This window comes from Ovis aries, chromosome X, assembly GCF_016772045.2.
Source record: "Ovis aries strain OAR_USU_Benz2616 breed Rambouillet chromosome X, ARS-UI_Ramb_v3.0, whole genome shotgun sequence".
NCBI classification, from domain to species: Eukaryota; Metazoa; Chordata; class Mammalia; order Artiodactyla; family Bovidae; genus Ovis; species Ovis aries.
The window spans coordinates 79,616,698-79,641,685 of NC_056080.1; the positions used below are offsets into that span (position 1 = coordinate 79,616,698).

General features: G+C 45.3%; 1 pseudogene; it reads left to right on the top strand.

Annotated features, from left to right (window-relative positions):
* Nucleotides 1-22,787: 22,787 nt before the first annotated feature.
* LOC101102883 (protein SET-like) lies at nt 22,788-24,751 on the top strand (annotated as a pseudogene).
* The last annotated feature ends 237 nt before the right edge of the window (nt 24,752-24,988 follow it).

The following is a 24,988-nucleotide window of genomic DNA, read 5'->3' on the forward strand; positions in this document are numbered from 1 at the left end:
TATTTTTACAGGAGACTTGGAAAATACAGAACAAATGTACATACAGTTCTGCTATATATTGCAATTAATTTTCAGTACAGAAATAAAGATTTTTAGTTGGAGTTTCAATATCAAACATGGACATCTCCAGGCAAAAATACTGGAGTGGTTTTCTATTTCCTTCTCCAGGGGATCTTCCTGAACCAGGGATCAAACCTGAGTCTCCTGCAATTCAGGCAGATTCTTTACTGTCAGGGAGGCACCAGGGAAACCACCAGGGAAGCCCATAGGAACATAAAACCAGGGGCAAAAGTTCAACAGACTCTGCTGTAATATCACTGAATTGTTAGAAACCAATATCAAAAGAGATTTGAAAATAGCCCACATATTTTCAAATGCAATGTGACATTTGCCAAGAGAGATCTTTGACTTAGCCATTGAAAGCCTCAATAGTTGGCCACCACTCTTTACTGTGTTGCTGCTACTATTGTAGTCATCACTATGTGTACCAGTTACTGTGGCTGCATAAGAGTTTACCCTGAAGAGGTGGTGGCTTAAAACCTGCACAAGTTGTGTGCATAGAGTCTGTGGGTCTGGAATTAGGACAGGCCACAGGGGGGACTGTTTCCTCTGCTCCGTGATGTCTGAGGCCTTGGCTGAGAAGCCTGAGGCAGGTGGTCATGGAATCCTTTGAGGGCACCCTCACTCACATGTTTGCCATCTGGGATGCACGAAAGGCTGGGCTCTGAGGACCAGAGCACTTTAGAGGAGCTTGACTTCCTCCCAGTGCGGTGGCCTCACGGAATACTGTCTTCCCAGAGGCAGCTCAGGGATCCCACTGCCCTGGAACCACTCCAGAAGAAGCACTGCCATCTGCCACTCGGCCTTGGATGTCATACAGCATCACTTTATGCCATGCTCCATCAGAACAACCAGTCACAATCCAGCTTAGATTCAATTGTCGGGGACACAGACCCCACCTTTGTCTGTAGAGAAGGCTGAAGAGCCCATCTCAGCAGAGCACCTGGGCCTGATGGCCATCATGTCCATTGGCCGGAAAGGCTCCCAGCTACACAGTTATGATGGTTGTCATGTTTATTTGTGGAGAAAGGCGGGTGAACCATTCACTTCACTTGCACAGGGAATGCCTTTTATGAAGGTAGCGGGTAGCTCTGTGGTTTGAGAAAGGTATTGACTAGCCCTGATCAGCCCAGGAGTTTGAGGCACCATCCCCTGCCCCACTGCCCCTTCTCCTGTCTTCTTCAACACGTGCATTTTCTGCCACTGGGTGAAAGAAGCACCTCATGGCCGATTTTCGTGTCTTGAGGAGAAAACATCTCTCCCCCAGAAGCAGAAGGTGGGAACGTCGTCTCTTGCCTCATGATATTCCTCATCTAGAAAACGGGGACTATTCCAGCTTCTCCATCACAGTATATTTGGAACATGAATCATTACATAAACTCATTCAAAACAGTGCCTGCCCAGCACAAAACAAACCACTCCATTACTCGTGATGAGGTAAAAATTCACGGGGCACTCAGAGTTTGAGATGGTCTAGAAAGACATATAGAATTCATGGAAAATTAAATGTTCATGCAGACAATGCTTAAAATTCTCCAAGCCAGGCTTTAGCAATACGTGAACCGTGAACTTCCAGATGTTCAAGCTGGTTTTTGAAAAGGCAGTGGAACCAGAGATCAAATTGCCAACATCTGCTGGATCATTGAAAAGTCAAGAGAATTCTAGAAAAGCATCTCTTTCTGCTTTATTGACTATGTCAAAGCCTTTAACTGTGTAAATCACAATAAACTGTGGAAACTTCTGAAAGAGATGGAAGTACCAGACCACCTGACATGCCTCTTGAGAAACCTGTATGCAGGTCAGGAAGCAACATTTAGAACTGGACATGGAGCAACAGACTGGTTCCAAAAAGGAAAAGGAGTATGTCAAGAGTGTATATTGTCACCCTGCTTATTAACTTACATGCAGAGTACATCATGAGAAATGCTAGGTTGGAGGAAGCACAAGCTGAAATCAAGATTGCTGGGAGAAATATCAATAACCTCAGATATGCAGATGACACCACCCTTATGGCAGAAATTGAAGAAGAACTAAAGAGCCTCTTGATGAAAGAGAGAGGAGAGTGAAAAAGTAGGCTTAAAGTTCTACATTCAGAAAACAAAGATCATGGCATCTGGTCCCATCACTTCAAGGCAAATAGATGGGGAAACATTGGAAACAATGACTGACTTTATTCTTTGTGCTCTAAGATCACTGCAGATAGTAACTGCAGCCATGAAATAAAAAGACACTTACTATTTGGAAGGAAAAATATCACCAACCTGCTGCTGCTACTGCTGCTAAGTCGCTTCAGTCATGTCTGACTCTGTGCGACCCCATAGATGGTAGCCCACCAGGCTCCCCCATCCCTGGGATTCTCCAGGCAAGAACACTGGAGTGGGCTGCCATTTCCTTCTCCAATGCATCAAAGTGAAAAGTGAAAGTGAAGTCGCTCAATCATGTCCGACTCTTAGCGACCCCATGGGACTGCAGCCTACCAGGCTCCTCCACCCACGGGATTTTCCAGACAAAAGTACTGGAGTGGGTTGCCATTGCCTTCTCCAATTACCAACCTAGACAACATATTAAATAACAGAGACATTGCCTACAAAGGTCCGTCTAGTCAAGGCTATGGTTTTCCAGTGGTCATGTATGGATATGAGAGTTGGACTATAAAGAAAACTGAGCACTAAAAATTGATGCTTTTAAACTGTGGTGTTGAAGAAGACTCTTGAGAATCCCTTGGATTGCAAGGAGATCCAACCAGTCCATACTAAAGGAGATCAGTCCTGGGTGTTCTTTGGAAGGACTGATGTTGAAGCTGAAACTCCTGTACTTTGACCACCTGATGTGAAGGAATGATGTTGAAGCTGAAACTCCAGTACTTTGGCCACCTGATGTGAAGAGCTGACTCATTTGAAAAGACCCTGATGGTGGGAAAGACTGAGGGCAGGGAGAGAAGGGGACAACAGAGGATGAGATGGTTGGATGGCATCACCGACTCAATGGACAGGGGTTTAGGTGAACTCTGGTAGTTTGTGATAGACAGGGAGGCCTGGCGTGCTGTGGTTCATGGGGTAGCAAAGAGACAGGCATGACTGAGCTACTGAACTGAACTGAACTGAAGACAGGCTGTCCCACCTTTCCACCCATGGCCTGGCACACAAGAGTCACTCAGGGACAAGTGGCTGAATGAGCAGATGGGTGTGAGGACAGCAGAAATCTGGCGCTGAGCTGGGCATCTGATCACATCTGTCTGGTAGACAGTCCCTTCCCACCTGAAGGCACAGAGAAGACAAGCCACCTTTGTCTTGTTGTGACCAAGCAGAAACTGCTGTTACTGAGACAAGAGCCTTCTCCAGCCCAGGAGGTCCTTAGGGCCCCTTTCATGTCCTTGTTCCTCAGACAGTAAATGAAGGGGCTGAACATGGGAGGTATCACCACATATAACACCGTGGCCACTGAGTCCTTGGCTGTGTAGGAGGAAGAGGGGAGCAGGTACACTCCAAACAGGGGCCCATAGAATAATGACACCACAGCAAAGTGGGGACTGCAAGTGGAAAAGGCTTTCAGCTTGTCCTGGGAAGACCAAAGTCTCAGGATGGCTGAGAAATTGTGCATGCAGGAGGCAGAGATACAGACAAACGAGTGACAAAAAGAAAGCTCCCCACGGTATAAACCACCAACTCACTGAGCAAGAGAGCTTTAGCAATGCATAGAGTTCAGAGAAGATGTTGTGAATTTGCATAGAGTTCACAGAAGATGTGGTGAATTCTGACACTTGTGCAGAATGACAGTGTGCTCATTAGGACAGTGTGGATCAAGGGATAGATGTTTGTGACTATCAGAACCAAAGGCACCGATGTGATACAGTATTGGGATCTCGTGGTTGTGGCATAGTAGAGAGGGTGACATATGGCTACAAATATGTCATAAGCCATCACTGCCAAAGGACAATGTCCAGCTCTGGAAACAAAATTAGGAAATACATCTATGTGAGGCATGCCACGTAGAGGATGGCTTGGCTTTGGGTTTGGATGTTTAGCAGCATCTTCAGTACAGTGATGGAGGTGAAGCAGATGTCCACACTGGACAGGGTGTCTATAAAGAAGTACATGGGGGTGTGGAAGTAGGAGGTTGAGCCGATGGCCAGGATGATGAGTACGTTTCCCACCGCAGCGACCAGGTCCATGGACAGGAACAGACAGAAGAGGAGGGGCTGATGTTTGGGCACCTCTGACAGTCCCACGAGGAGGAATTCTGAGATGACAGTTCAGTTGCCTCTCCCCATGGCTTCTGGTTTCTGTAGGTAGCATTGGAAATACATCTGTCAACAAGACCAGAGGCAATCTGGGGAATCACACACTGCAGCCTCCCTCAGTGGTTAAAACCAAGGTTAAAACCATACTGGTTACTTTTGACCAAGGAGCTCCAGCCTGGGGTAGTAAGGACATGACTTATTTGTGGGGCTGTCTGGTCACCACAGAATGGAGAAGGGGCGAGCTGTGGCTCTCTTTGTGACTTACCTCCTCAGTCAGGCATTCCTGCTTCCCCAGGAGGAAAGAAGAACCAGACAGCGATGAATGGAAGGCCTGCTTTGGGGAGAGTGGCTGGAGACAGCAAGGGCAGTTGAGTTGTCACCAAGTGCGTTGGTTGGATCCCTAAGGGTTTTTTTGTTTTAGTCAGGAAAGAGTCTGGGTGAGGACCCCTAGGACAAATTCTTTGTGTGTGTGTTGTGCATGTATGTGTGTGTGTGTGTGTGTGTGTGTGTGTATGTCCTTAGACATAGCTCTTTCATAGATGGATACATAGACATATATGTTATGTGTTTATATTCACAGAAAGATTCACAAAATGATGTTCTCCAAAATACTAACTGACAGTGGTTATCTCTGGGGTATGGGAGCTTTACTTGTGTCTTTCTTTCAATGCTAAACAAGTGTAAATCTCCCAAATTATACTGCTTGCATGTTAAGAAGTCTTTCAGGAGGTGTGTGTGATGGTCTATGTTGGAGGCACAATCACAGTGAGGAGCTCAAGGCCCATGAGACCTTGTCATAAGAAGTCTAAGAGGGCATGTCTAAGAAGTTATGTCCCTTTGTCTTTGTCGCTCCTTCTCAAGTCCATGTCACAGAATCCACAAAGGCTAAATGTTCATGTGGTGTGATTCCACTAGGCATACTGATGTGCGCTTACAAATCTAAAATCCAGAGGAACTTCAAAACTGATTGAAACCTGATTTTAGAATGTTGACTCTAGAATAGGCAGATGATGAAGCTCTCCATCAAAAAAATTCAATGAATCTCAAAAAGGATAAAAACAAAAGATGCACACCAAGACAGATTGTGATCAAACTATCAAAAACCAAAGAGAGAACCTTGAAAACAGCAAAGCAGGAGCAGCTTTTTTGTACAAATTGATCCTCATAAGAGTGACAGTTTCTCATCAAAATCCATGAAGTCTAGAAGGCAATCGGGTTATATATTGAAAGTTCTGAAAGAAAAAAAAAAAAAAAACAACTGTCACCTGAGAACTCCATACCTGGCAAAACTTTCCTCCAAAATAGAACAACAAATTAAGACATTCCCTGATAAATTCAATCTGAGATAATTCATTTCTAGTAGATGAGCTCTACAAGCAGTGCTGAAGGGAGATTTTTAGATTGAGATGAAAGGACAGTAGACAATAACTTGAAGTTGTGCTGAGAAATAAAGCATATCAGCAAAAGTAAATACATAAGTAAACATAAAAGTTAATATTAATGTATTTTAGTTTATAGCTTCTCTCTTTTCATATATGATTAAATACAAAAACATAAAACAACGATTATAAAACAGTGCCAATGGGCACACAATGTAGAAAGATATAAACTGTGGCAATAACAGTTTAAGGGGTTTAGAACATCCTAGTTTGATTTAATGTCAACTTTGCTTCAATAGTTGAGTTACTTCAAACTAGATTCTTCTAAATATTGAGAAAAGATATTCATTGTACTCTCCAGGGAAACCACTAGAACATATACACTGAAATAAATGAGAAGGGACTCAAGATGGTAAGTATCTAGAAAATTCCAATCTAACCCACGTTTGTCAGTAATGGAGGACCTGAGAGATAAAATATATAATACATATGCAAGGAAAAAAAATCAGTGAAAGGAAGCTCTTATCAATAACTACTTTAAATGTAAGTGGATTATCTGCTCCAAATAAAATTAGAGATGAGAAAAAATGGATCTAAAAAATGTGACCCAACTACACATCATGTGCAAGAAACTCACTTTAGAACCAAAAGAACAAGTAGGTTGAACGTTAGATGAAAAAGCTTTTCATACAAATAATACTCAAAAGAGATCTAGAGTGGCTGTAGTAATATCAGATAAAATTAGACTTTAAGTCAAACTTTATCAAAAAAGACAAAGATCATGCAATGTTGAAAGTGATAAATTAATAAAACAGATATAACTATTGTAAGCATAGTTTACACCTAACAACAAAATCCCAAATTGTTTGAAGTAAACATTGACAGAATGGTAGGGAGAGACACCCGTTCTACAATGGCAGTTGGAGACTTCAATACTCTACCTTTAATAATGGGTAGAACAATCAAACAGAAGATCAGTAAAGAAAAAGAGGACTTGAACAACATAAAAAGCCAACTAGACCTAGCATATGTATACAGTATCCGCCACCAAACAACAGCAGAATACATGGAATATTCTCCAGAACAGAACATGTGTTGGGCAAAAAAAGTCTTGGGAAAGCTTAAAAAATTGAAATAATCCATAGTGTGATCTGTACCCTCAATGAAAGGAAACCACAAGTCAAGTAACAGAGAGAAAAATTGAAAATTCACAAATATGTGGAAATTAAATAACACAGTCTTGAAACAAACAGTGAATCAAGAAGAAATTACAGGTACATTAGAAAATAATTTGAGATGAATGAAAATGAAAAAAAAACACCCCAAAACTTATGGTATACTTTGAAAGAAGTGCTCAGAGGGAAATTTATGACTGTAAACACCTGCCTTAAAAAAGATCAGGAACAAGGCAAGGATGCTGACTTTCATCATTTCTGCTCACCATTGGACTGGAAATTTTAGCCATTGCAATTAAATAAGAAGAAAGAGCACCTAAAATGGAATGTAAGAATCATGAGTAACTCTACTAACAGATGATTTGATCTTATATATAAAATCCTAAAAAATCCTTGGATAGCAAAGATATCCAACCGGTCCAGCCTAAAGGAAATCAACCCTGAATATTGATTGGAAGGATTGATGCTGAAGCTGAAATTTCAACACTTTGGACACCTGATGGAAAGAACTGACTCATTTGAAAAGACCCTGATACCAAGAATGATTGAAGGTGGGAGGAGAAGGGGACAACAGAGGATGAGATGATTGGGTGGCATCACCAACACAATGGACATGAGTTTCAGCAAACCATGGGAGTTGGTGAAGAACAGGGAAGACTGGCATTTTGCAGTCCATGGGGTCACAAAGCGCCAGACACCACTGTGCAACTGAACTGAACTGAACAAAAGAATCCACATAAAGAACTTAGTAGACCTATTTATTTAATTCATCAGAGTTGTGGATATGAGATCAACACACAGACATAATTCAATTAAGTAACTCTACATAATCAGTTAACTTCAGTTGCTCAGTGTGTCTGAACTTTGCAACCCCATGGACTGCAGCATGCCAGGCTTCCCTGTCCATCACTAACTACAAGAGTTTACTCAAACTCATGTCCATTGAGTCAGTGATGTCATCCAACCATCTCATCCTCTGTTGTCCCCTTTTGCTCCTGCCCTTAATCTTTCCCAGCATCAGGATCTTTTTAAATGAGTCAGCTCTTCACATCAGGTGGCCAAAGTATTGGAGTTTCAGCTTCAACATCAGTCCTTCCAATGACTATTCAGGACTAATTTCCTCTAGGATGGACTGGTTGGATCTCCTTGCAGTCCAAGGGACTCTCAAGAGTCCTCTCCAACACCACAATTCAAAAGCATCAATTCTTAGGCATTCAATCTTCTTTATGGACCCACTCTCACATCCATACATGACTACTGGAAAAACCATAGCCTTGACTAGACGGACATTTCCTGGCAAAGTAATGTCTCTGCTTTTTAATATGCTATGTAGGTTGCTCATAACTTTCCTTCCAAGGAGTAAGTGTCGTTTTATTTCATGGCTGAAGTTACTATATGCAGTGATCTTAGAGCCCAAAAAAATAAAGTCAGCCACTGTTTCCACTGTTTCCTCATCTATTTGCCATGAATGATGGGGCCCAAGGCCATGATCTTAGTTTTCTGAATGTAGAACTTTAAGCCAACCTTTTCACTCTCCCCTTTCCCTTTTATCAAGAAGCTCTTTAGTTCTTCTTCACTTTCAGCCATAAGGGTAGTGTCATCTGCATATCTGAGGTTATTGATATTTCTCCAGACAATCTTGATTCCAGCTTGTGATTCATCCAGCACAGCACTTCTCATGATGTACTCTGCATATAAGTTAAATAAGCAGGGTGGCAATATACAGCATTGACATACTCCTTTTCTTATTTGGAACCAGTCTGTTGTTCCATGTCCAGTTCTAACTTTTGCTTCCTGACCTGCATACAGATTTATCAGGAGGCAGGTCAGGTGGTCTGATTCCTATCTCTTTCAGAATTTCCCACAGTTTATTGTGGTCCACACAGTCAAAGGCTTTGGCATAGTCAATAAAGCAAAAATTGATGTTTGTTCTGGAACTCTCTTGCTTTTTTGATGATCCAGCGAATGTTGGCAATTTGATCTCTGGTTCCTCTGCCTTTTCTAAAACCAGCTTGAACATCTGGAAGTTCACAGTTCACGTATTGCTGAAGCCTGGCTTGGAGAGTTTTGAGCATTACTTTACTGGCGTGTGAGATGAGTACAATTGTGTGGTAGTTTCAGCATTCTCTAGCATTGCCTTTCTTTGAGATTGGAAGGAAAACTGACCTCTTCCAGTCCCATGGCCACTGCTAAGTTTTCCAAATTTGCTGGCATATTGAGTGCAGCACTTTCACAGCATCATCTTTCAGGATTTAAAATAGCACAACTGGAATGCCATCACTTCCACTAGCTTTGTTTGTACTGATTCTTCCTAAGACCACTTGACTTCACATTCCAGGATGTCTGGCTCTAGGTGAGTGACCACACCATCATGATTTTCTGGGTCATGAAGATCTTTTTGTACAGTACTTCTGTGTATTCTTGCCACGTCTTCTTAATATCTTCTGCTTCTGTTAGGTCCATACCATTTCTGTCCTTTATGGAGCCCATCTTTGCATGAAATGTTCCCTTGGTATCTCTAATTTTCTTGAAGAGATCTCTAGTCTTTCCCATCCTGTTCTTTTCCTCTATATCCTTTCACTGATCACGGAGGAAGGATTTCTTTTCTCTCCTTGCTATTCTTTGAATTCTGCATTCAAATGGATATATCTTTCCTTTTCTCCTTGGCCTTTCACTTCTCTTCTTTTCACAGCTATTTGTAAGGCCTCCTCAGAGAGCCATTTTGCTTTTTTGCATTTCTTTTTCTTGGAGATGGTCTTGATCCCTGTCTCCTGTACAGTGGCACGGACCTCTGTCCATAGTTCATAAGGAACTCTGTCTATCAGATCTTGTCCCTTAAATCTATTTGTCACTTCCACTGTATAATCATAAGGGATTTGATTTAGTTCGTACCTGAATGGTCTAGTGTTCTTCCCCTTTTTCTTCAATTTAAGTCTGAATTTGGCAGTAAGTAGTTCATGATCCAAGCCACAGTCAGCTTCCCATCTTATATTTGCTGACTGTATAGAGCTTCTTCTTTGCTGCAAAGAATATAATCAATCTGATTTCAGTGTTGGCCATCTGGTGATGTCCACGTGTAGAGCCTTCTCTTGTATTGTTGGAAGAGGGTGTTTACTATGACCAGTGTGTTCTGTTGGCAAAACTCTATTAGCCTTTCCTCTGCTTCATTCTGTCCTGCAAGGCCAAAGTTGCTTGTTACTCCAGGTGATTCTTGACTTCCTACTTTGCATTCCAGACCCCTATAATGAAAAGGACATCTTTTTTGGATGTTAGTCATAGAGGTCTGAAAATTCTCCAAGCCAGGCTTCAGTAATACATGAACCGTGTACTTCCAGATGGTCAAGCTGATTTTAGAAAAGGCAGAAGAACCATAGATCAAATTGCCACCATCTGCTGGATCATCAAAAAAGCTAGAGAATTCTAAAAAAAAAAAAGCCCCATCTATTTCTGCTTTATTGACTATGCCAAAGCCATTCACTGTGTTGATCACAATAAACTGTTGAAAATTCTGAAAGAAATGGGAATACCAGACCTCATGACCTGCCTCTTGAGAAATCTGTATGCAGGTCAGGAAGCAACAGTTAGAACTGGACATGGAAAAACAAACTGGGTTCAAATCTGGAAAGGAGTACATCAAGGGTGTATATTGTAACCCTTCTCATTGAACTTACATGCAGACTATATCACTGTGCTGAATGAAGCTAAATGTGGAATCAAGATAGATGAGAGAAATATCAATAATCAAAGGTATACAAATGACACCACCCTCATGGCAGAAAGTGAAGAAGAACTAAAGAGCCTCCCTATGAAAGTGAAAGAGGAGAGTGAAAACGTTGGCTCTAAACTCAACATTCAGAAAACTAAGATTATGTATGGCATTTCATCCCACCACTTCATGGCAAATAGATGGCGAATCATTGGAAACAGTGGCTGACTTTATTTGGGGGGGGGCTCCAAAATCACTGCAGATGGTGACTTCAGCCATGAAATTAAAAGACACTTACTCCTTGGAAGGAAAGTTATGACCAATCTAGCTGCTGCTGCTAAGTCGCTTCAGTCGTATCCGACTGTGCAACCCCATAGACGGCAGCCCACTAGGCTCCTCTGTCCCTAGGATTCTCCAACCTAGACAGTATATTAAAAAGCAGAGACGTTACTTTGCCAACAATGGTCCGTGTATTCAAGGCTATGGTTTTTCCAGTAGTCATGTATGCACGTGAGAGTTGGAATATAGAGAAAGCTGAACGCCGAAGAATTGAAGCTTTGTACTGTGGTGTTAGAGAAGACTCTTGAGAGTCCCTTGGGCTGCAAGGAGATCCAACCAGTCCATCCTAAAGGAGATCAGTCCTGAGTGTTCATTGGAAGGACTGATGTTGAAGCTGAAACTGCAATACTTTGGCCACCTGATGTGAAGATCTGAGTCATTTGAAAAGACCCTGATTCTGGGAAAGATTGAGGGCAGGAGGAGAAGGGGATGACAGAGGATGAGATGGTTAGATGGTATCACCAACTCAATGGATATGAGTCTGAGTAAATTCCAGTAGTTGGTGATGGACAGGGAGCCCTAGCGTGCTGTGGAACATTGGGTTGCAGAGTTGGACATGACTCAGTGACTGAACTGAACTGAAATTAAATGGAAAGATTTTCCATGTACATGGATTGGGAGACTTAATATTGTTAAGATGACAATACTCACAAAGTGGTCTACAGACAATGCAATCATCATCAAAATCTCAATAGCATTTTTTTTTGCATAAATGGAAAAGCTCATCCAAAAATGCATAGGGAACTGCACGGGACCCCAAGTTTGTTTCTGCCCCTATCTTCAATACTATGAGGTCCTCCATGTCCCTCCAGGGAGCCTTCTTCATTTACTCACAGCTATGTTTTGTCACTTACAAAGAGATCCAAGTCATGCAGACCTGCACAAGTGAGTTTCAAGCAACAGACTCAAGAAACGCAAGCTGTTTGGGGGTGATTTGCAATTACTTACTTGGTCAAGTTGTGAGAAGGCCAAGTGACTCCCTTCACATTGCAAGGGAAGGGAGCAGAGAACCCAGCTGTTACCACTGAGCAAATGGGGCTGTGTGTTCTCTGAGGGCAAACTCTGGGGTTTGAGTAGAGGCTTCCATGAAGCCATCTTTAAGTGTGACTGCAGGACAAACAGTCACTCATCATGGTCTTAGGTAACCTAGAGCCTGGGAGCCACAACTCCGATCTTGACTTTTTCTCCTCCCCACCTAGAAGGAACCTTCGAGTTTCTACCTGACCTTGCTGATAGGGTCCCCTTAGTGCATGTAGCCAAAGTGTGGGGTGCCCAGAAAACTCAATTTGGAAAAGGATTCTTAGAGTCAATAAATTGCAATTTTGTAGTTGGATTCCATCCCAACTGTGTCTCTGTCATGAAAGTAAGAGCACAGTTTAATAGAGTGGTTTCCTCACAGTTGCCATGGGGATATCTGAGATTATTGAGAAGATTCAGAGAACCAGAGATCCATTCAAAATGTCACCCACCTAATAGTTCTGTAAGCTTTCCTTTCAGTATTGCAAAAGATTTCTTTTCTAAGAGTTTGTCTGTCTCTGTTTCTCTGTCCTTCTGTCTCCTAGTTCTGCCCCCTACCTTCCCTACAGTTTTCTTCAGGTAGTTTCCTCAGAGAGGTCATCCTGGAATCATGCAACCTATATTAACTGGTTGAACAAATTTTCAAGAATAAGCCCAGATAGGAATTTAGAATTTGGTGAAAATTACATTTCACTTCAGTGGGAGATATGGATTATTTAGGAAATGGTATTGGGACACCTGACCAACACTTTGGAGAGAAAATAATCCTAGATTTCTATGTCATTTCTTACAAAATACATAAATATTTGTCTCACCCAATAGATAAAAAATGTGAAGTCTTAGAAGTTGCTTTGAATGAAGGTTTTCATAATTTTATAATGGGCAGGGCTGTTGGTTGGAAAAAAATTCAGAAAGCATAATGAAAAAAAAGATCACTTAAACATATTTAAATTGTTCAAATTTGTACATAGAAAAGACCACATACAAAGATAAAATAAGTAGAGAGAATGTATTTTCCAATTATGACAAATATTTGATATTTCAAACATGTGAAGAGCAATTACCCATCAGTGTGAAAAATATTACTGTCCCAAATAAAACACTGGTAAACAATATGAACGGGCAGTTCTCCAAGAAGAGATACCATTGGCCAAATGCCCTACGTATTCAGTTACATTATGGCGGGTTCATGTCAATGTATGGCAAAACCAATACAATATTGTAAAGTATAGATGTTATGGGGAGGGAGGTGGGAGGGGGGTTCATGTTTGGGAACGCATGTAAGAATTAAAGATTTTAAAATTTAAAAAAAAAAACTTTAAAAATATATGAACAAAAAAAAAGGAAAGTGGACTTGTGACTTGAGTGACTACATGGGCAAAGATGTAAAAGACTGAATTTATTCTGCTTGCAGTGGGATGTATGAAAATGATCACTTTCATACACAATTGGTTAGGATGTGAATGGATGCAACATTTTTGGGGGGCAATTTGTTAATACGTATCAAACTCTTTAAAGGGGCTTACTCTTTGACCCAACAATTCCTCTTCTAATATATCTAGTACAGAAAAACAACTATAGTAGGATATTCATTTTGGCATTGTTCATAATACTAAAAAATGAGAAACAGCAAGAAGGTCTAGATATACATTTTTATATATCTATATGGTACTGGTTTAAATAGCCATGGTATTTAAATTTGTGGATTTTCATACAGCCTGATTCCCATACCCTGCCTCTTGTGTGTTTTATAGAGAAGATTTAGAAGCACAAACAAGTGTAGAAAGCCATCTTAATAAAGCTCCTCCACGAAGGAGAGAAGGGTGCAATGTGTAGCTGCAGTGGAGGCAAGAGCAGCTACCAATCGGCCTGCTCCCTCCATGGATGATGCAGAAAGGGGAGGTCTCTAGAGCATGAAAGTCAGCTGAGCCAGTGACCCCCAATGTCTGGGGTCTGGAGTACACTCTATGTCTCCCCCACCGTAGGTTTGAAAGGTATCAGAATCTTACAATAAGAGGATGAAAGGTTTGCCAGAACTTGCCTCTACCCCTTGGGTGTCTGTACTGGCACCTACCTGTCAAGTCCCCAGTGATGAGTCTACTCGATTACAAGTCTTCTTGTGTCACCTGGGCTTGGCATGATGGGGTCCATGAGCCTGGTCAGAGGTGTCAGCTGCTCAGAGAGCCTGATTAACTCTGTCAGATGTCACAGACACAACTGCACTTGGGACCTGTCACAGGAGAAAACCAGGGGCCCTTGACACCCTCTTGAGGCTCCTCTTGGGTGCATGGCCAGCATTGCTTCAGACTTTATTCCATGCTGTGCTTTTTATGTGACTGCCTTCAGGGCCTTATTGCTGAGTTGGAGACTTGGAGGTTCAGCCTTGGCAAACCCTGGTCAAGATCATCTGGAAGGCCCAGTTTGCCTGGCTGTGCAGGGAGCACAAGACTGCTCTTGCTCACAGCCCTGACACCCTGAAAGAGAACCCAAAGCCCCCCAGCATGCCACAGGGTGATCAGGGCTAGCTCAGCAGCCCCACCATATATACAGGCTTCTGTTCTCAGTGCCAGTCCCAACCTACTCCTCTGTCAGGGAAGGGGTTTGCTCAATCCCCAGTCCCTGAGGAAACATTAGCTGGCACTCCTGATGCCTGTTAAAGCCCCTGCCCAGGAACCTTCCTTGCTTTTCTTCCAAGCTCCTTATCATTGTGCCAAGAGTCTTCTGTTCTTGGAGCTCCTACAACACCCATCAGTCTCTCTCCTGTAGTGTGCCAGGAAGTGGCTGCTCTCCTACTCCAAGGCCTTCTTCACTTCACCAGCCCAGCAGGAAAAGGTGGATAAAGGTTATCTTGATTCTAGGGCTGGAAACTGCCAAGACTCACCTTCTCATAGCCAGATGTGCATCCAGCCTCTCTACCTGGTCTCAGGGCTTCCGGTGAAAACAAGCTGTGCTTTTCACCCACCTCTCACCAGGAGGATTCTGAGAAGGAACTCAGAAGCACACTGGAGCCTTGATCCCCTGAAGCAGGAGAGCAAAATCTGTGGGCATGAGGCAGGTGAACGTAGCAAGGAGAGGTTGGCAGTGCTGTTGGAAGAATGAAAACCAAGGAGCTTCAAGGACTCCTAGGACCTTGTGAGGACAATTCTCATTTGTTAGAGACAAATGATGTAATTGCCCTTGGGAAGGAGAAATGTTTTCCTGTTTCCAGTATGTTCCTCCCAACCCACAGGGAAGGCAAGGATTTAAAATGAACTATATTTAGAAAAGGTGTTTCCCATTTTAACCACTGGTTTGGAAAGTCACTGAGAGACCCCTTGGGGCAGGCCCATCCTTTACCATACAACAAAGAGAGAAAACATCCCTTGTCCAGTGCAGCCTTTCTTTGGTAGATGGTGAAAGTGAAAGTGGAGTTGCTCAGTTCTGTCCTACTCTTTGCGACCCCATGTACTGTATAGTCCATGGAAATCTCCAGGCCAGAATATTGGAGTGTGTAGCCTTTCCCTTCTCCAGTGGATCTTCCCCACCCAGGAATCGAACTGGAGTCTCCTGCATTGCAGGTGGATTCTTTACCAACTGAGCTATGAGGGAAAACTGTATGTCTCCACAAAAACTTGGACACAAATGTTCATAGTGCTTTTACTCAAAGTACATATTCAGACACACAAGACTATATATTGGATGATCCATTTATATAAAATGCAAACACATCTAGAGTGAAACATACCTAGGTTGCTGCAGGTTGGGTGTGATGGGAAAGGACAACCACAGGGATGATGAGAACATTCTGGATGTTACTCTGGTGCTGGTTTCATGGACAGATGTGCTTTTCTGAAATCACCAAGGAATACACTTTAAATGGATGCAGTTTGTTTTATGTTCAGTATTCCTAGCATGGTTGATAAAGCAGCTGCTTCCCACAGGACTCTGGGAGGTGGACGACAGGCTGTCCAAGGCTGAAGTGTTGGAGGAAGTGACAGAAAGAATCAAAATATTGGGGATGTGTTAATGGTCTTTCTAGTTTCAGAGATCCCCTACAAAAGGGGAACTCAGGCTACAGTGGGTGGTCTCCAAGCAGAGCTGGGAAGGACTGCAGTTCTTCTAATGGTGATGCTCTTCTCAACTGTGATGCCTGAGACCTGAAACCTTTGGTGATTGAGAGCCCAATAAATCAGAACCCTACAGGTGGAGAAAGCTAACTGCTTCTGAAAGTTGAATGACAGCAATTTGACATGATGGCTTGGAATCAGCCTCCTGAGGAGGAGATGAGACTATGCAAGCCAACCAAGCAGTGGAGGCCAACTTAAACATGTTTCATCTGCATCTAAGTATACTGTTTCAGAAGGCCTCAAGACAGCTCCTGGTCATTGTCAGAGAGGGGCACAGGCCAGTACAGAGACCAGTAAACAAAGGCTTCAGGCTTAAGAATTCTCTAGATTGGCTGATAGCTCAGTAGGTAAAGAATCCACCTGCAATGCAGGAGATCCTGGTTCAATTCCTGGGTAGGGAAGATCTGCTGGAGAAGGGATAGGCTACCCACTCCAGTATTCTGGCCTGTAGAATTGCATGGACTCTATAGTCCACGAGGTTGCAAAGATTTGGACACGACTGAGGGACTTTCACTGAAGACAGTTGATGGTCTTTGTCAGAGAGGGGCGCAGGCCAGCATGGAGACCAGTAAACAAAATGCTTCAGACTTGAGAACTGTCTAAATTAGCTGTCTAACTGTGTGCGTGAACCGGCTGAAAAGTAAGAAATTGCAAGCTGGGCCTACAAAGCCAGTGACTCATCAGACCCTAAAGTACCCACCTTGCTGTACCAGCACTGGGTGGCCTCCCAGAAGGGCGATCCCTCAGAGTCTCACTTAAGGAGTGGCTCCAGGAGATAGATGGGTAAGGAGAGACCTCTAGATAACAAAGCCAGTGGTTACAGATGACAATGTGAGGACATGTAAGCCTTCTCCAGAGGTCTGATCATCTGTCTAATGATCAGACATCAGTGGCTGTCTGATGGGCCAACCAAGGACCTTGCCCCATTGCTGAGGGAGACTGCTTGTGTTCTTCCTAACCAGGGGGCTTCATCTGATGCTGTGAACTAGAGACTGTGTGTCCTCCGTTCTCTGCAACTAGTCGACTTCAGATCACCTTCCTGTATGGAGTCTCCCCTTCTTTCTTTTGGAAATAAATGTCTTTCAAGTTTTACCTGTGCACATTACCACTCAGCTAGAGATAGATCCAGATTCCCTTGTCCCTAGATGTCATTAGGTGTGACTGGAATCCTGGGTGTGTGACCTTTTCCCATGGCCCTGTTGTCAGGACACACACCCCCCGCCCCGCCGTGCCATGCTTGATACAGTGCTATTGTTGTTTGAAATAATCACTTCATATTTCAGCTCGTGTTATGTAAGTGAAGTATGATGGAACAGTGGAGTCTGTCTGAGCAAAGGAGATGCACTGGGGTTGGCACACAGGTGCAGGGGCTCAGGCCCACAGGCATGGGAACATTGGGTAGTCTGGGGTGATATGGGCCTTGACGGGGGACAGAGTGGGACCTGGACCCAGACTAGTCATGGTGGCTGGGGCATGGAAGATATGGACCCTCTGACCATCCATTTCTAACCACCTGTGGGCAATCACAGACTCACTGGACCTGAGTTTGAGCAAGCTCTGGGAGACAATGAAGGACAGGGAAGCCTGGCATGCTGTAGTCCACAGGGATGCAAAGAGTTAGGCATGACTGAGTGACCGAACTGAACTGCAGGCAGTTCCCTAAAGTTGGCTCAGAGTCAGCAAAATGGATTCCTGTCCCCACTTTTGCTCTGCACCTTGCTGTGCTGTGACTTCTGCCTCCACCCTCTACTGAACTAAAGAACAAGAAGTGATAGGTAAGGATCAAAGGGGAAACAATGATGACACAGTGGTGCTGGCTAAGATGTTGGAGTACCAACGGCAGATAATGAATCCAGAAAAAGGACTGGGCTTCCCTGGTGGCTCAGACGGTAAAGCACCTGCCTGCAATGTGGGAGACCTGGGTTCAAACCCTGGGTTGGGAAGATCTCCTGGAGAAGGAAATGGCAACCCACTCCAGTACTCTTGCCTGGAAAATTCCATGGATGGAGGAGCTGGGTAGGCTACAGTCCATCAGTTTGCAGAGTCGGACATGACTGAGCAACTTCCCTGGGAAGGGGGAAAAGTCAACTGTGTTGTGTAGCAGCTGCTCAAATGACCACAGAGGCAAGGGGAGAACAGGAAGGTAAGATCTAAGTGCAGAGAGAGGAGTGTGGCTGGGCTCTGGAAGAAGGCAGTTGGTTCCTGCTGAGAGGGAGGTGGTGACACCACAAGGCCCAGAAAAGAGGGAGGAGAACAGTGTGGTGCACATAGGAGCAGAGCCACACACCAATCAGACTCAGTCCACTAGGGCCCACCCAGGCTTCCCCACAGAAAGGAGGCAGACCACCAAATCTGTCAAGTTTTTTAATTCAAAACTGTGGCATATGAGGGGCAAAAGCTGTGCTAACCCTCAGGAAAGAGGGACACCCTGGTAGGGCAGCAAGGCAGGGCCTTCTGACGAGAAGTGGGCAAGGAGAACAAGGGACCCAGTGTGGAGCTTCTGGATTCAAGAAGCACCAGCTGCTTCCATGTAGGCCTGTGAAAGGGAGCAGAGTCAGGGTGGAGCCCTCAGCCCACTCACACGGAGATTGGGCGAGGAGAGAACATGTCCCACTCACTTAAAAGGGTCTGGAACTTCTCAGTGAAGCGCTGCAAGACCACTGAAACAGAGAAAGGCATACCTAGGCATTCCAGGCACAGGGATTCAGAAACCCCCTCTTTCTCGTGGGACAAGCCTAATCCTGAAACTGGACCCCCCCCTAAAACCTAGTGATATCCAGCCCTGCAACTAACTCATCCACCCATCACTCAGGTTAAAAATAGACATGTTTTTCCAAATGAGAACAAGATGTGCAAGTAGTTCTCACACTCCAGAATGTATCCGAATCATTCAGATCCTGTGAAAACATGTCTATTCTCTGCCTACCAGCAGTTAGAGAAAATAAATGTGGTATCTCTAAATGAACTAAAATAAGATCTCTAGGACTTGTTGGCAAAGTGCATATGCGGTTCAAACAATATATGTCTTCACGGAGAAATAGGTAGATAGGTAGGCAGAGAGAGGTGAAAATACACAGAAGGCTTCAGGGCTGGGTCTGGCAGAGTCTCCTTCCACAAGAATGTTGATCCCTGGGTAGCAGCCTATACCCCCAGCCCCCCACCCAAACTACACATTCTGCACTAGGATGCCCTGGTCTCCCTCTGCCCAGGCAGAGGCCACTCATACCAAGTTGATCTTTAAGGTTGTCAATTTCTCTCTGCAGCACAGGACACTAGACCAGCAGACAAGGGATACAGAAATTATTAGTATGGTCTCACCCTTTTTCCCTTCATTCCCAGATCCCTCCCTGGTACTGACCCCACATCTCAAAGCCTGTGGTTACACTAGGATGAGTCCTCCCATGAAAAGGAAGTAGTCTCCCACCTTGGAGGTGAGGCAGGGACAAGATAAGTGTGTTTAACCCAGATACCTACCCTGCTGCCTAGACAAGAGAGCATTACTTGAGGGAAGTTGTGTGCTCCAGGTGGTGGCTGCTTCATTTCCTCTTGGGACAGACGAAGTGGCCTCCAGAAACCTAAAAGAGAACATAAAATCCAACTCCTAAGCTCAGAAGACAAGCGGGAAGCACCTAGCAGTGTATGCAACAAGGCGGTACCCCCATCTGTGGTCAAGCTGTCCCTGCTCTGCTCAGCAGCTCTGGGCCTGCCTTCCAAGGAGCCCTGGCTTCAAGCCAGCCCTGTCTTCACTGTCTCCTATGGGAGACATGTTGGGGTAGGCAGAGAGGTCTGGGAATGAGGCTGGGGTCCTGGGAGTGTCTGAGAAGAGTTCTCCTGTGTCCTAGAAACCAAACTTTGGAAATTCACCTGAAGGTGGAGATGCTCTGGGCTTGACACTTCCCTGTGCCATGGCCAAAAGCAGTGAATTTCCTGGAACCTGAGAGGTCTTGGTATCCAGGTACCGGATGTTGTATCCTCCATGATGCTTGGATGGGCAAGATAGCTAAAACACACATTCCTGACTCATTAGGGGTGTGTGTGTGTGTGTGTGTGCGTGTGTGTGTGTGTGTGTAGGAGCAGCACAAAGTAGGGAATAGATAAGAAGTAAAAACCCAAACTCCTGAGAACGTGTGGGGGGGGGGGGGGGGGGCAGGGCAAAGTAGGGAATAGATAAGAAGTAAAAACCTAAACTCCTGAGAACTTGTGTGTGCATGTGTGTGTGTGTGTGTGTGTGTGTGTGTGTGTGTAGGGGCAGGGTGAGGTAGGGAATAGATAAGAAGTGAAAACCTAAACTCTTGAGAACATGTGTGTGTGTGTGTGTGTGTGTGTGTGTGTGGGTGGGTGGGTGGGTGGGTGTGTCTGTGTGAAGGGGCACAGTGAGGTAGGGAATAGATAAGAAGTGAAAACCTAAACTCTTGAGAACGTGTGTGTGTGTGTGTGCACGCGCGCAGGGGCAGGGTGAGGTAGGGAATAGATAAGAAGTGAAAACCTAAACTCTTGAGAACTTGTGTGTGTGTGTGTGTGTGTGTGTGTGTGTGTGTATGTATGTGTGTGTGTGTAGGGGCATGGTGAGGCAGGGAATATTTAGGAAGGAAAAACCTGAACTCTTGAGAAGTGTGTGTGTGTGTCTGTGAGTGTGTGTGTGTGTATGTAGGGGAAGGGCAAGGTAGGGAACAGATAAGTAAAAAGCTGAACTTTTGAGAATGCTCTCCAGAAGTCAGCCAGGGTGAGTAGTGGGGCTCTGAGAAAGCTCAGGGCCACTGCAAGGAAGGCAGCAGGAATCAGGAGCTACCCAACATTTGAGGGATTAGTCAGTGTTCACTGGCTGCCAGCACCCTCCCTCCACCAGCCCCACTGGGCATCCTAATGACAATCTCAAAGAGCAAAAGATCCCCTGCAAGCTTCAGGGTGGAGTGCATGAAGGGGAAGGGGAGGCGAAGGGCGCCTACTCACTTGGCTCTTTGGGGCCGGCTCTTTGCCTCGGTTGTCATCTCCTTGGACCACCAGGTCGGAGTCCCTGCTGGCCCCTGGTGGCTTCCCGGTGTTTTGCTTGGGTTGTCTGGCCCCGGGAGGGACCAAGGAATACTTCTCAGTTCTGCCAAGGACTGGCAGGCCCGAGATGGGAGGGAAGCTGTCTAGTGCCAGAGGACCCTCTGAGAGGCAGGCCTGGGGCTTTCTCCCCAGGATGACTTTGGAGACGGCGCCACCCGGCAATTTCTCCTGAGGGCCCTTCTTCCATGGGGTGACCTGGGGCAGGTGGCCGGGCCTGCCCCCTCACTTCCCGCTGCCCACGCTCGGCGCTTTCTTAGACGGCTTGTTGGAAGAATAGATGTTGAACTCTTGTGAACTGCCTCTGCATGGTGGCAGCTATTGCGCGTTGGATGGAGCACAGGTAAGTGACCCGCCTGCTCAGGGCAGCCTGTCGGGCGGGGCCTGCCTCCAGAAGCATCCAAGCCCCCGGCCTTGAGCTGGCCTTCTTTGCGGAAGATGCCCACCTTCATGTGTGGTGTCTCCTGGAACTCGTCCAAGGACAGGTCGGAGGGCTCCAGGTCTGAGGGCGGCTGGTCCAGTGAAGTCGGCCCCTGGAGACCCAGAGCCATGTTCTAGCAATCGCTCTCCTAGACCTCCCCGGTCCCCAGGCCTCCTCCCCCAACCTCCAAACGGCTGTGCCCTCACCACCTTGGAGTGCCCTCATCTGGGCCACTCTACCCAGGACACACAGTCGCCTGCACCACCCTGGTGACCCAACTAAGTTGGTGCTGTCCCCACCACTGCCCTCCCTGTGCCCTGGGGCAAGACCTGTTCCCAGTCAGACATACCTCATCATCGTCGGATGAGCTCATTTCTCAACAGAGCGGACTCCACAACCCTCACAGCCCTAGGTGCTAGAAGCCCTCGGAATGGGAGCCAAGACCCTACCCCTAACAACAGCAGGGTGCATGCGTGCCACAGCCCACCGATCAGCGTGTGCCGGGTGCCCGTTTTTTGAGGGCTCCCGCCAATGAGGACGGAGGGCACGCGGTTCGGGCAGGATAGCGGATGAAGAGGTGGTTGTGGGGGAGGGGAGCTGAATTATAGGTTCCAGGGCTCTGGCCCCGCCTCTTCCGGTTCCTCAGTCTCAAGCCTTAGTTTCAGGGAAGTGGCTGCCTGTCCGTTTTGGGCTTGTGGGGAGTAAATGCACTGGTGACTGTGAAGCCTGCTGGGGCAGAGAATAGTTGCAAGCTCACATTCCCAAATGTAGCTAACAACCCGCTCAGTGAAGGAGCAGAGGACTCAAATAGGCAAAAAGCAGCGTTGGAAAGCTCTTCTGTGACAGGGCAGACAGGAAATAGTTTCTACTCTGTAGGCTAAGTGATCCATTGCAATTTGCCTGGCCTCCAGACTTGTGGCAGGACAGCTGCCCTAACCAATATGTAAACTAATCTGCTCCGATACCGTTTACTGCCTGGCTGCATTCGGGTCATAGGCCATAGTTTCCTGATCCCTGACTTAATCCAAATGGGAGGGAATTCTAATGCTCACCATCAATAATTGGGAGATGCATACTCAAACCACAAATCATTTTTTCTCATCAGATTTGCTAAATTTACCAAGATCATGAAGAAACCAGTGTCTGTGTGCACTGCTGGAGGGGGGCATATATTAAACTTTGGAGGGACACTTGGTGCGGTTATCTGGCAGAATCTGTGCTAGCAAAGTGGGCAACATTCACTTCTGCTTCTGGTACTGCTCTTAAAGCCATACATCCCCTCTCGCCCTGAGGAGAATGTGGAGGAGGAGGCGGCTCCAGAGATTGAGCAGCAAGCTGGAGAGCGAGTGAGGGAACCTAGCCGCCTGCCCGCCTGCGCCGCCTCCCCTCTGTAAGCAGGAGCCGGGGCCCTGCACGTAGCCCTAGTCCCTCCCTCGTCGTCAGGCCACAAGGGCAGCGCACGCGAGCCATGGGGAGGGACAGCGAGTGAGCGACAGAGCGCCGGAAGGAAGCGGCCTGATCGTTGGAGTGCCCGCGCGTGTGGCTTTAAGGGGACGCTGCTGGCTGCCCCCTGCGCCTTCCCCTCTCTCTCCCCATCCCCTCTCCGCCCCTATCCTGACCGCGGAGCAGCACCAGGTCGGAGCCTGCGGCCAAAGTCAGTACCCAGGAGCTCAAATCCAACCGCGATGGGCCCCCCGAAATTTCAGAAAAAAACCAGCAAGAAGCAAGAAGCAATTGAACACACTGGTGAAGTACAAAATGAAATAGAGACATAATGAATTTAATACTTTTGAAAGTAGGACAGAAATATTACCAACTCCGCCAACCTTTTTTTTTTTTTTCCAGAGGAGGTCGGAATTGATCGCCCAAATCCCAAATTTGGGGGTGACATTTGTTAACCTTCCACAAGTGTCTTCTCTGCTTGGGGAGAAGGGTGAAGAGGCGCAGCATTATTCGACAAGAGTTGAAGTGACAGAATTTGAAGACATTACATCAGGTTACAGAATAGATTTTTTATTTTGATGAAAACCTTTCAAAACCCTTTACTTTGAAAATAAAATTCTCTCCAAAGAATTTCATCTGAATGAGAGTGGTGATCCATCTTCAAAGTCCACTGAAATCAACTGAAAATCTGGAAAGGATTTGAGGAAACGATCAAGTCAAACAGAATAAAGCCAGCAGGAAGAGATAGCGTGAGGAACCAGAAAGCTTCTTCACCTGGTTTACTGATCATTCTGATGCAGGTGCAGACGAGTTAGGAGAGGTCATCAAAGATGATATTTGGCCAAATCCATTACAGTACTACTTGGTTCCTGACATGGATGACAAGGAAGGGGAAGGAGAAGAAGATGACGAGGATGATGAAGAGAAAGAAGGATTGGAAGGTACTGGTGAGGAAGGTGATGAGGATGAAGGTGAAGAAGATGAAGATGATGATGAAGGGGAGGAAGAAGAGGAAGATGACTAATGGAACACTGATGGATTCCAACCTTTTTAAATTTTCTCCAGTCCCTAGAAGCAAGTTTCAGTCTTTTATTTTTTTTCTCTTCTTGTGCTCAGTTGCCCTGTTTTTGAGGTCTCTTTTCTCCTTTATACCACGGTTCAAAACTTATTTGGGGGAGGAAATACCTTGAGCAGAATTCAATGGGAAAATAATCTCTACCCCTTTCTGTTCCAAATTCATTGTTATCCTTTCTTAAGAAAAACTGTATAGAATCAACACCACCATGTTCTGTGGGAAAAAAAGAAAAACCTTCTGCTCCCTTAGCTCTGCTGGAAGCGGGAGGGTGCTAGGCCTCTGTGTAGTTGTGCATAGAATTCTAGCTTTTTCCTCCTTTCTCTGTATATTGGGCTCAGAGGTTACACTGTGTCTCTATGTGAATATGGACAGTTAGCATTTGCCAACATGTATCTACTTTCTTTTGTTTAAAAAAAGAAAAAAAAAACTTTAAAAATGGGATTATAGAAAGTCAGCAAAGGGTGGCTTTGAGATGTTTGGGTGTGTTAAGTGGCCATTTTAACAACATGGCTTCTCCTTTGGGATGTTTACTTGTGATGTTTAATGGACATCCTTGCAGTTCAAGATGACACTTTTAAAATAAAATTATCTCCTAACGAAGACCTGAGCCCTGCCACTCAATGGGAGAATCAGCAGAACCTGTTGGATCTTATTTGCAATTGACATTCTCTGTTGTAATTTTGTTCCTGTTTATTTTAAAATTTTTCTTTTTGTTTCACTGGAAAGGAAAGATGATGCTCAATTTTAAACAGCCTCCCTTTCTCTAATTCCCCCTTAACATGTCTGCAGGGCACACAACCCATGCCTTCCCCTTTCTTCCTGCCGAGGTCTATAGAAGCCCGAGAGTCTGAGGACCGAGTCTGGCCTCTGGGCAAGAAGCCAGCAGTCACGTGGTTTAAAGCTGCATCCTGCATCCCAGTGCCCCTCCCAGCACCCCCAGCCAGTGACTCCCCACCCCATCTTTGACTGTAACATGTGCAG